Source organism: Lates calcarifer, unplaced genomic scaffold, assembly GCF_001640805.2.
Source record: "Lates calcarifer isolate ASB-BC8 unplaced genomic scaffold, TLL_Latcal_v3 _unitig_1288_quiver_3097, whole genome shotgun sequence".
NCBI classification, from domain to species: domain Eukaryota; kingdom Metazoa; phylum Chordata; class Actinopteri; family Centropomidae; genus Lates; species Lates calcarifer.
Genome location: NW_026115419.1, coordinates 3,317 through 16,655, shown reverse-complemented (window position 1 = coordinate 16,655; position 13,339 = coordinate 3,317). Strand labels below are relative to the sequence as shown.

At 38.3% G+C, this 13,339-nt stretch overlaps 1 long non-coding RNA gene across 1 annotated transcript; it reads right to left on the bottom strand.

The window, feature by feature from the left end:
* Positions 1–236: 236 nt before the first annotated feature.
* LOC108888060 (uncharacterized) lies at positions 237–12,985 on the bottom strand. The gene is made up of 3 exons (XR_001961746.2): positions 12,847–12,985; positions 12,280–12,404; positions 237–316 (listed from the first exon to the last, which is right to left on the bottom strand). It is a non-coding gene; the product is annotated as an uncharacterized LOC108888060 (long non-coding RNA).
* Positions 12,986–13,339: the final 354 nt, after the last annotated feature.

Genomic DNA, 13,339 nt, shown 5'->3' with positions numbered 1-13,339 from the left:
ACGTGTCAGTCAGATCATTTCATTGTTGGTTTGGATCTTTTCATGGGATTTTGCTGATAATAAGAAAAATACTGAATGTTGCCAACTGTATCCTTAAAGACTTAAGCTTTGATTAAGGTTGGGGTTAGGCATGTAGTGGTTATGGTCAGGGTAAGCCTCCAGGGAATCAGTGTAAGTCAGTGTTATATATTCTTGACCAAAACACATTTGTCTGCGTGTGTGTCAGTATTCCTTACCTTATTCTCCAGTCGACCGATTAATTCAGCCAGGCGGTTGATCTGAGCCTCCAGACCCTCTTTTCTCACCTCCACAGCACCTGCAACACACAAACACAGTCTAAATACACTGACCGAATGAGCATGAATACACTTAGTTGAATCACTTGTATATCAGTTGTGAGTTGATCCAATGCAGTTGGATTATATTTATTGAAATTAATGTGTTTGAAAACTGAAATCAAATTTCCCCAGCCTAACCTCAGATTTTAATGTCACTTTCTCTCTCCTTCTAAACAGCTCATCCATGAATATCAGTCACTGAGCAGGTACTGCAAGTACCTTAAAACTTTCTTTGCATCCCTCCTCTTATCTCTCTCTTTTCATTTCCATTGTTTCATCATGAATATTTCATGTGAAGTGGGTAAAGTTCTGAAGAGGCTGATAAAGAGGCAATTATACCTGTTTATCGGAAGGAACTCAGTAAAGACAGTAAAGAAAGGAAAGGACTGGACAGATGGGAACCCAGCTCCTTTGAGGCGCTCTGTTTAATTGGCTCTCGTTCCAGTGTGATTTTTGGATACCCAGCCACACAGGGCTCTTCCTAATTAGCTTTGGTCTTAAAGTAATAACTCACTTTGTTACAACATGTTTACTTTTTAGTAAGAAAGACTTCCAGTAGATTAGGGGAGCAAGCCAATGAAATAATATGACCTCACCTTATGTACGTTAAATAGATGATAGATAGAGATTTCATCAGAACAGAGTAAAGCCCCTTATGCAACATTTTCAATTGGTAATATACAGATTTGTGCTACCTATAGCATATTAAACATGAACAAAGCATGTTATCATCAGTTGATTATAAGGCAGTAGAATGATCAATTATCATTAACTCATAGTGCTGCAGATGTTTTCAAAATGAAGATGTTTTCCACAAAACCTGATCATTCTTGTCATCAATAAGATGCTGCTACACATCTCCTTGTATGATCTTATGACTTATTCTTATTACTGTACAAGGTACCCAATGACATTTTTGTTCCATAGGGTACCTAGAACTACTAGAGCTATGGAGCAATGCAGTACTGTGCAAAAGTTTTAGGCACTTTAGATGTTTTTGTACTCTTACCCTTCATCAGTACCATGAGGGAGGTGTCTGATCAGTCCCAGATTGATTCTGTAGCAGGACAACGAGTCCAAACACACAGTCAGCATCATGAAGAACTATCCTCAGAGACCAGAAGAATAAGGAGTCCCGCAACAGATGACCTGACCCCACAGAGCCCTGATTATTATGGAGTCAGTCTGGGATTACATGAAGAGACAGCAGACACTGAAACAGGCTGAATCTGCAGAGGAACTGAGGCAACTTCTCCAAGAAGCTGGAACAAACTACCTAAGTACAGGTGTACTGAGGAGAACTGGAGCTGTTTTAAAGGCAATGGGGAGGGGGTCATATGAAATACTGATCTGATTTAGTTTTTTTTTCTGCACTTGATGATAATTGATGAATAAAAATTTATCCTCATTTCACCTTTAGTGCCTAAAACTTTTGCACAGTACTGTATATTTACCAGTGGGCATTTTGATTAAACTGTACAATGGTGCATGTGCAAGCGCCCGAGCTCTTCACCAGTGTAATACGAATTCATGCTTTTGGCTTCACACTGGACTGCTGAACAACATCTGGTGGCAATAACGTGCAGAGAAATGTAGCAATGCACCAGTAACAGACTGCTAAAAGGCAAACACTGATGTAAACAATCAATGATTTAAAAACAATGTTAGACTTCAAAGACACACACAGCATCTTTTGGTGAGAAACGGTGAATGTGAACTTAACTTTTGTTTGTTTACAAGAAAACTCCAGGGTACCCTTAATGTGTTTACTGTGTATTGATCAAATGCTTCACATGATGCCTTAAACTATTCATTAACTACGATGGTGAAATGTGCAGTGCACAACTGGAAAGTTCCGCTTGTTCCTCACTGTCTATGTTGATGATGATTGCTTATTTGTGTGTGTTGGTACGACTTAAAAAATCGAGAGGTTACTGAGAACGTATTGTTTCCCTCCCATTCATCTCAATTTAGAAGAATGCCTCCCTCTTCACTCTCTTGCCTTTCTGTTTCTCTTCCCTCCCCCATCCTTCCTTTTCCCCTGCCTTTCTGTCCGTTTCCTCCCCCCTCTCCCTCCACTCTCTCCTGAGCTGCTGTTCTTTTCATCCCCTGATGGGGCCCTCACAGCTAATTGGAGAGCTGACTGCCCACTCTTCATTAAAAGCTTTAACAGCCAGTCAATTAGGAGCTCCCTCCCTACACCCCCCCAGCACACATACACACACATTCACACTCATCAACTAAACTATAGTCTGTAACCATGGAGAGACAGTTGGAGTTGGAGATAAAAGCCCACTGGTCATTTAGATGGACTTCAAAAATAAGCATCCTGGTCAATTATAGTGTGTGAAGAATTACAGCCTTGGAGTGTAGCAGCAGTGTGAGTGGATGGGGGTCTCTATTGACTTTCTCCTCAATTAAGCCTGATTTGAATTATTCACATTCACCTAATTTAACTTTCTATTCTGTGTCAGCTACTATTTAAATGTGTTGACATGAATCATGAAAAAAGGTCCACTGTTGTTACACTGTTGCTAAGTACTTCACTTCCGATTTTAAGAAATAAAAATAAATATATTTGGAACGTACTGTTCCTCAGGATCCGTGATGTTAAATCAGAATTCAGATGCACAGCAAACAAATTTTTTGGTCCTGACTGAACACACTAGAAATTATGACCATATGCATTACATAATTTAATGAAACTATAAGTTCATTGCAAACTGTGTGGCTTGTCTGACTTAAATATCAGATAGAGTTTGTATCCTTAATGTTGGCTTTTTTTTAAAAAAAAATCTGTAACTTTCTGTCATTTTAACAAGGCCATAAACACATTTTTTTTTTTTTATCTTAGGAGCATTGCCAAAGTTCTTCTGCAAGCTTTTATTACAAGTCACAAAGTTAAGTGAAATTGTGCTTTCTTTAAGTTATCTAAGAAAAATCTATGAGAAACTCACAGTCCTGAATCAACTGTAACTGCAGCCTGGATCTTGAAGGAATTCACATTACTCCACAGTGTGGGACACTGATTAAGCTATTTGTGTATTTCAGAATTGATTTTAAAATCCTCTTACTTGTTTATAAAGCCCTACATAATCTCACATCTTATGTATGATAAGTCATTTTATGCTCCAGCCACTGCATTTCCTATTATTTCCCACCCAAGAAGGGTTGAATCAAGGGCAACTGGACATGGTTGTACATGCGACCAGGACATGACCTGGATGACTGAGAATTTCCACAGACATATTGTTAAAGAAATTTAGTGAGACTGCTTTCTGTTTTATGCCTGTTAACTATGGTTATCCTTCCTCGTGATCTTAGAACTTGCTTGGTGTGACCACTATCAGGGGTACTGCAGAATTGCCTAATATCAATGTTCAGTCTGGGAATAGGTTTTTGAGCTTGGATGGTCCAAGCTCCTCTATGGTCCTGAATGCACTGATTAATTCTTTTTTTTTTGCCAAAGGCATGCTTTACAATGTCAAAAAAAGTGACACTAAGTGGAAAAACAAAACTTGGCAAAAGACAAAAATTACACAAAGAAAGTTTTGCAAACATTGTGTCTTGGTACTAAACAGTTTTTGTTGGTTTCTGCATTGTGCTGCCCACAGATTACTTGTCAGTCAAATAGTGTGGGTGATGATGTATTGATCCATCTGACAGTTTTTATTACACTTATGTAAGATCATCTCTTTTTCTACAGTAAATTTTAGTTTTATTACATGCTTATGATGCCATAATAATCAATGGTGTCCACTACTAATACTAGGACAGTACAAAGGAGGAAGGATGATCAGTTTATCATTCATGCCATTAGGTAAAATAATGTGATATTTATTCTCATATGAATTACAACCTAATGTTTATCTTATTATTTCAGACATTTTTCTGTGCACATGGTGACACCAATTTCTTTTACACAGTCACATACTATTTGGCACAGCTGGGCATAAACACACAAATGTACACAATACACATTTGTGGTTGACTATGATGTCTGCTATATTAGATAGATGTGAGTGTGGCAAAAACAAATCCTTTTACAAATTTTTACAAATGTGTTTATAAATATTATAACTGTCTCTTGTGTCTGTTAGTGTAACCTATTCTATTATTCCTGCCAGGAAGCAGAAACTAGCACAAAGTGGCAGAAACTGTTTGTATGAAGTGTTGGACTGACTCTTTGCTAAAGCACTCCCTTCAACAGTAATTGCCCTATCATATCTTTGAAACCCTGACTACGTACGACAGGCCTGTCAAGCTTTGGATGTCTTTACATGTTAAAGCACTGTGAATGGTGATGTAGTAAGAAAGACGCTCATTTTAAGAATACGATGTCATTTCCAAGAAAAAAGAGCAAAAGTGTTTGCTTGTTTGCTCATTTATGAGTACACTGTAAAAAACAGATGTTTTCAAACATTTTTAACTGCAATTTTATTTAAAATGTAGGTTGTTTTACAGTTATTTTTGTGTTGTGTCAAACAAATATTTAGTAAAGTCACTATTCTACTGTATTATAAGACGTCTTTCATGGCACCAGCATTGCCAGATTTTCACTGTTATTTTTACTTTTTCTACGATGTAGAGCATCCACTGTCCAGCATTTCCTTACTGTGTGGAAGCCAGTCTTGCATGTGATCAAAGTTTAGCCATGCTAGTGTCTCTCTTCTGATCTCTAGCAGATAATATTCCAGCAACCCCAGCCAAATTTACCCAAGGTTGCATTCATTAAATGTGAAACATACTGTTCAAAAATGTAATATGACAAATATATGTGAAAATATCTTCGTAGCCAAGCATTTTCTTTCTCATACTTCTGAAGCTAATAGTAGCTTCATGAGTTTGGCTTTTCCACAGCTAGGACATACATATTCCTACAGTATATAAATGTAAATGAACAGATGCATGCACTCTTTGCCCTGTGCATGCAAGTGTTTGGAAAAGCACTCAACAATAACCTGCAGTGCATTTACAATTAAAACTCTTCAGTAAAGTGACAGATGCACTTAGAGTACTGAAGCGTTGCACACAACAACAATACTGCACCAGCCCCTTGACTTAAAGGTGGTGGTGGATATTTTTAGTTCTCTTATAACTCCCCCCACCCCCCACTTACTCTTTTCCTCACTCTTTGTTTCCTTCCCCACTCATCTCCCACTCACCGCTTTGTCTTTTCTGCTCTTTTCTCTTTCCCTCCCCTCTCTGCTTTTCTATAGAGACTGTATGACCAATTCACAGAGAAAATACACCACATACTCCTCTCTATATGCTATCATGACATGAAAAGGGGAGAATAAACCTCAAAGTGACTTCATATGTGTGTATGTGGCCATAGGTGAAGGAGACCAATAAGGGTAGAAGAGAATGAAGAAATGAATGTAGGAGTAATTTATACATATTGGAGGAGGGAGAAGGTTGAGCTGCACGACAGGGAGAAGAGGAGAGAAAATAGAGAGGATTTGGGGGTCATTAATCAATCGACTTGTCCTGACTCAAGATAAAGCACAGCTGACATGAAGGTCCTTAGCTGTCAGAGCTGCTTTACAGCCTACAGTATCGAAGAGAAGGGGGAGGTAGGGGAGAAGGCAAAAAAAAAAAGGAAGGCATGACAATAAAGGAGAAAGACTGCGAGTTTGACAGAGAGTACTTGAGGCTGCTTTTACATCTTTGCCTTGTTTTGGAATCGGGATATATCCAAGTCAAAGTGAACAGGGAAAAGAAATACCTGTTCCAATACTCAAACCTTGAGGCTCAGACTAAAGATAAAGTGAGTGAGCTTTAGGGCACCAGTGGGTAAGCAGTGACTAGGCTTTAGAAATACCAAGTAGATTTGGTGGCTGGGAAATGAGAGGACATTTTGTAAAATGAAACTTTATCCCGCTTTCACATTTTAGTAAAGCTGTATATAAATAATAATAAATCATTTGTAGCATGTGATAATATAGTTATAAGCAAATACCAACAATTAATACTCCTATGACTGATTAATAAAATAACAGGAATGAAAAAAGCAAAAATACATTTTCATGGCATGTCTTTAAACATAAGCCTACACTGCAGTGAGTTGAGCAGTTGGTACAATATAAATGAATATCTTCTACAGAGGCTGAACAATGACTGGAAACACTTCAGTTCAAATTCCCACTCCTGCTGGGAAATGTTGTAATCTAGCAGTGCTCCTTCAGCTACAGCTACTGTACAGCAGTTTAAATGGCTGCCATATGAAAATGTTTAGTGAAATGAGGCCTAAAACTAATTTCATGTGGAATTTTACTACACAACAAAAGAAAAGTGTCATTTGGATGAAGTTAAACTTTTCCACCTCCTGTATGTCACCGTCTGTCTCATGCTGAGTGGGTGCTGCTGCAGCCTGAAGCAAGGCACTGAACTTCCCAGTGACCAGAGGTGTTGCAGAGAGTGCCTATCAAGGGTTTAACCACACCACAGGAAGTGACCAGTTCGAAACAAGACAATGGTCTAAAATGAATCAAACATGTAAACCTCACTCAAACTATTACTTTAAATTCTCTGTTAAATTAACACCATCAGTATTTTCAAGCCTGTGTCTGTAGTATGCATCTCATTGGCTCATTTTCTGACATGCTGCAAGCTTAAACATATCCTGGGATACACTCCCCCGATAGATGACAGATGTTTGGTCTCTGAAAGAGGAAGAACTGTCAGTCTGAGCTGGCGTCTTTCAACAAGTCATCCAACAAGAATTGATTTTTCTTCTGTGCAGCACTAGAGCTGAAGCACTTGGAGAAACTTTTTCAGCTGCTCAAGATCAGACCAGTGCATATCACTGACACAAAACCTTTGAATGCCATCTGTGTATAACGTGTCATTCTTTCTGCACTTTGATGCCTGAGAACAAAAAAAAAAAAAAAAAAAGACAGAGCGAAAGAACATGACACACTGATGTGATGCAAACAAGCTGCAATAATTATTTTTTTGTGAAGCCTACACAGCAAAAAGAGTATAAAATGAAATGTATATTACTAACAATAATTTCTTCATTGTAAAATAGTCTTGAAGGTTTATTTTCACTGCTTAGCACAACCAGTGTGCTACATCCCCATCCTCAATGTTTGTATTGAGGAAGATATCACACTTGTATCCAGCATCTATTACTGTGTAACACTGTGAGAAGAGAGTATGACACTTAAGTTCTCATGTCAGTGTCATGCACTTCTGAAAATTCTGCATGTACTGAAAATGTTTTTCTGTCAGATGACAGAGAATTCATTTCATAAATTTTATAAAGCCACAGAATTATATATAATATGCATTTTGAACAGAGCTTTGAATGTTCACTTGAGCCAAAATGAACCAAAATGTTTTTGCTTACTCTTGCTTACTTGACTCTTACTTAATTGGATAATCCATTGGTTTACCAAACAAGCTTTCTAATCATAATAAATAACTTTTTTACTTTTTTACTTAACTTAAATAACTTTTACTTAACATAGCACAGAGGTGATTATGGTAGATTTTTTAATGCACTTTTATGTTTTTGCATTTGGAAGATAATTTTAATACTGATGCTAAAATCATGTATGTTTAGACTAACTGTGTCAGTGTATACAGTCATATGAAGTATGCACTGGAGTCTATTTCATACCCAGCAGCACTTTGGTTTTATTGGACCAGTATGTCAGTGGCCTGGGTCATCTCTAGTCCATACTGTCTTTTTCAACACACCTGTATCTGCATCAGGGTCAAAGGCCACATACCCTGGGGTGAGTCATTAAAGGAAATACAGCTCAACTAATAAGGAAATATCTCTTATCATGTTATTGTCAAAGGACAGGTAGATCAATAATTTAACAGGGAAAAACTCAACCACCATAAGGGCTCTAATTCCTAGTGTCATGATGTAAATGCAATATTGTCCAGTTCAAAAACACCAGACAGTATCACTTCTCTTATTTTACTGTTGCTTAAAGAAATAGTTGGACATTTAAGGAAATATGCCTTCATGCTTTCTTGCCGAGAGTAAAATAATAAATAAAAAAAAGATCCCACTCTAATATCTGTACAGCAAATATAAAGCTAAAGCTAGCAGCCAGTTAGCTTAGCTTAGCATAAAGACAGGAACCAGTGAAACAGCTAGCTTGGTTCTACCGGCACCTTGAAAGCTCAGTAATTAACATGTCTAATCCCATTTGTTTAATCCAACCCTGTCTCCTACAAATTATAATATATAAAACTAATTTGCAGCAAATAATAAATATGTTTTGTAGGAAACATATTTCTGTAAATGAAATGAGGGAATGTTGTTAATTTACGTATTTAGCAAGTCGCATATGTTGATACTGAACATATTAGTCTGTTTTCCCCAAAATATACAATTTTGCAGACAAGACTGACTTCTGCTGACTACAGCATTTTTTAATGTTATGTTCAGGCACTCACAGTACTTGGTTAATGTTAGGACAAGGCTGTGGTCTAGTTTAACACAAAAAAAATGGTCAGACATAACATGCTTATTTACATTTAACCAAAATCACAATTTTTCCATAACCTTAACCAAGTGCTGTGAGTTGTCTAAACCCTAACCACAAAGAGGTCTGTGAATGTGAACCCTAGTCTCTGGTGTGACAACACACCTGCATCCACCCCAACCACCTGCTGACAACAAAAGAATAGCTTTAAATAAATTCCTTAAAAAAAAGATAACATTACCTTCTTTTCCCCTTTGTTGATATTCTCAGTTCCAGTGTATTTCTACCAGTGTGAAAGGGCAGTGAAGATCACTCTTATCTCTTGTCATGGCACAGTGTGTATCCCTAACCCATCTATGAGGATGTACTTTTAAAGACATAGGATGAAGAGTAAACTGTTCTTTGGCAGCATGCTGTCAGAATCACAAGGCTGTGTGAGAATAAAGAGTCATCACTGCCATGCACCATACAGTCTGACAGAAATGTCAAGCTCTCTACATCTCTGTGTGTTTATGCCATCCCAATGAAACACATAGTTTTATGGAAACCATGGAAACTATTAGCACCAGTCTTCTCACTTGAGTGCATCTGTGAGGCCATAAATCACAAAATCCTGTCAAGGTAACCAACTTTAAAGCTTAATTTGTCTTTTTATATTCATGTCTGTGCTAAAACGAGTCAAGGCCACTTACAAACCTTGGTATTTATGAAATGAATGTTGTAACAGTGAGTCTACTTGTGACCTGTTGTAAGACATGCTGGGGCTTCCTGTGTCACAGAGTAAATGCAGGATGAGAATCCCATTTTGAACTTTGTTAAACAAAACACAGAAGATCAATCTCTGCTCTGTGATTACTCACTGAATCAATAATGGCTTTGACAACAACTCTATTGTATGTGCCAGGTTATTCCACAGCACTCAGTCAGATGTGACCACAGAGAAGCACATTTACACCGGACCTTTATAGGAGGACATTTTAAATATTGATTTCTTGCTTTGGTTACCAAAAGGGTATACTTGTGTTCTGTTGGTATTACACTGCACTTCGCTAAACTGCTATCATTTTTATGTTAACAAATGACTACCACATTAGATTTGAGGCATCACCATCACTGGGGTAAAAATGGGTCAGACTTGGTAGAAAATATGGTGAATTACTTCACAGCACAAAAGATTATTTAAAAAAAAAAAACATTTGCTATGCATACCATACAGATTTGTGCATTAAACATTTACAAAAAGGAAAAAAGTTTCATTAGATACTGTGATATGAATTTCACTATTATCTACATTATACTAAACATTAAACATTGAAGATCTAAACTTGAACTGTCTTTTATGTACAAATAAGACATAAAATAAAGTAAATGTTGCATGGAATGGTGTTTGACCTCATACTAATAGCAGGAAGGGCAGAGACAGAAATAGAAAACAGAAAGTATTGCCAGTAACAGTATTAGCAGTAATAATGAATGCACTGCATATTGATTATTGCTGAGTGATTCAGTCCAATTATTTCTTTTAACAGATCAATACAGTTGAATTGGGATGGTTCCACCCATGAGGGAAAAAATAGGCAGTAATGATGTTATGAGAAGGATTACGAGAATTTGTTTCTTCCATTAAAAAGCTCACTGTTCCATACCTCTAACATCTCAAACACTGAGGCATCCATGAATGCACCAATGAGATTTGGTACCAGACACCTAGTGCTATCAGCTGTTAGCACTGAAGAATACTGCAACCATAAAATGTTGCCTGTGTTGTCTCTGCAAGTTGATATTCAAAGAGCAATAATATACATGGACCAATGACATGACTGGGTAGGAAATCATTCCAAATGCTCATGCTATGCTCAAGAAAATACGGTAAAGTTGTTAATGGGTCACACTAATTATATGGTCTATTAAATTATTGAGTCCACCTTGTGCTATTTGCTTTCATATTTTACTGTTATCTTACCAGGACATCAAAATTAGTTTTAAAATGACCTGTGAAATGTTACAGGGCAAGGAACCCTGTGGAGTTTGTGACCATGGCGATAGGTATTAACAAGATGGTTCCCATTTAATTTGTATCGTGGATGTGCAAGAGAACAAACATGCACGCATGTGAGCATGTGGACGGCATCCTGCCAACTAATTTCACACTATGCTGCTAATCGACAATTAGTGCCAAGAAACTCAGTAGTGTACCAACAGAGGCAGTGAAGAGGAGGAACGCTAGATAGCAAAAATGGATGTAAACCATGCAGGTTCACACAACTTTGTTTGTGTACAGGAAAACTCGACAGAGCAATAGGTAATGCTTATTATTTGGGACACACGGCTTCTGAAATGCTCTGTATTGCACAGTATACAGTTGTTTCCACCATCTGTTGGCCACACAGATGCATTATCAATCACCTCAATGATGTTGATCACAGTGTGTCAGTATTTTTAGTCTGACCTTAAGTTGTCAAGGATTAGCCTTCCACATTTCTAACCCTGCTACTCAGGGTCAAAATGACTGATAGACCCTGACACAACAAAACTGAACATGTTTAACTGACACTTGTCAATAACAACATTTTTGCAGAGTGATTGGTAAAAGTTTGCTCTGCCCTTTAAGGCTTTCCTCCCTTCTGAGCATCTTTTTTTGCTCGACTCTTCATCTGTGAAGTTTGTGTTGTGATAAAGTGATTCCATATCTCAACAACCTTAGAAGTGTCATTTCTTCAGTGAGCAATTTGTTCAAGTGGGTGCAAAGTGTCAACGCGAACGTGCACTGCAGTGTTAACTACCAGCTGGTGAAGGAAGAGAGAGAAGGAGGGTGGGGGGGCACATCCTCAAAGACAATCGCAAGGTTCAATCACTTTGTGTGACTTTAAGCTACTGTAACTTGGTAACACAAACACACACACACACACACACACACACACACACACACACACTTTATCCATAAAAACAGCACAACATAGAAGATTTTAAGTGTTAAATGCTGACTAGACACACACTTTGATTTTAACACCTACTTTTAACCAACTCCCTATCCCTTTCTTTCCTCAACCATCCCTACATTTTCTTCTCTCTTTTCACTGCTTTCTTCCTCCCTCTCTCATTCCCCCCATTTTAACGTCTTCCAACCTTTTTTCTCCAACCCATTTGTCTGTGCTGTCCTGCCTGAAAAAAGTTGGGAAAGTTGCATCAGACTTCTGTAGGTGGCTGATGACAATGGAGAATACATTATATATAAAAGAGACAGTGTGTGTATATGTGTGTGTATGCACGCGCGTGCATGTGTGTGTGTGTGTATTGATGTACAGTGGATGAAAAAGTCAGACTTTGATTTCTTCTCACCCAGAATGATGTGGCCTCACTAAAGGTTGGGGATATGACGCTAATGATACAAGCGCATGACAGATGGCCTCCAACCATGAAATCAGAAGAGGTGCTGGAGTGTGTGTGTGTGTGTGTGTGTGTGTGTGTGTGTGTGTGTGTGTGTTTGTCACCTGAAGCAGTGTTGATGGTCCTGACAGCCTCCCTGGCGCTGACTCTGTTGTTAGGGGGGTAGTCAGGGACAGTGTTTTCATAGCGCTTCTCTGACATTCGTGGACTCACCTTGGCAGGTAGATGCCTGAAAAAACAGAGAGAGAGAAGGTTAGGGAATAGGAGAGTTAGATAAAGAGAAATGAGTTATGGGAGAAATGAAAGAAAGCAATAAGGAAAGCGGAGACAGAGCAGTAAAAGAATTTGGACAAAGAATTGGTGGAAGAAAGGTTCCACAGGGGATGGAAAAGAGGAATGAGAGAGAGATCGAAGGTGAGGGCAATGAATATTGGATAAAGGAGATGAAAACCTGTTTGTGTGTGTGTATGTGGGTGTCTGTGCATGTGAGTGACAGATATTTTAACCAGAGAAGATTTGTGCTTGAAACACTGCCTGGTTTCCATTACGACCGCTGACAATTTCAGTTTTACACATAATGCCATGATACATGTGCGCAGTCATGAACACACACATGCACACACACTTCCAATTTCACACCATCTGACACAGCGACACCTTCGCAGGCTCACCCTGATTGGCTGTGCTGTTCGTCAATTGCATCCACGGCACTCTCCACAGAGTTCAGGAGAGACTGGATCTGATTGGCTGATTCCTTCAGGAGGAAACGGGTCACAAACTGCTCCACGTTGGTTCCTCGCTCATAAACCTGGGGAAACAGAAGAAAATATGATAGTGTATGTAATTTACAAAATCTTATTTAAAACTACAAGCAAGTCATTCTGAAGTTTTGATACCAAAATGTCCACAAAAGGTTTGTAGAAGTTTATTTTGAAAAAACATTATAAAAGTAAAGTTTCTTTTCACTCCTCTGAGGAAACTTTCCAACACAAATTGTTCTGAGTTCCTTCTGTGTATCCATCTGACGGTTGAAGGGTTTTTCAAGGTGGACAGACAGCACACGGGAAGGCAAAAATAACAAGTAAATGTAGACTAGTGTCTTTTACTCTCTCTGCTGCCATCTTTTATCTGTCTTTTCCCTTATTCTCTCCTCCATCTTTTCTT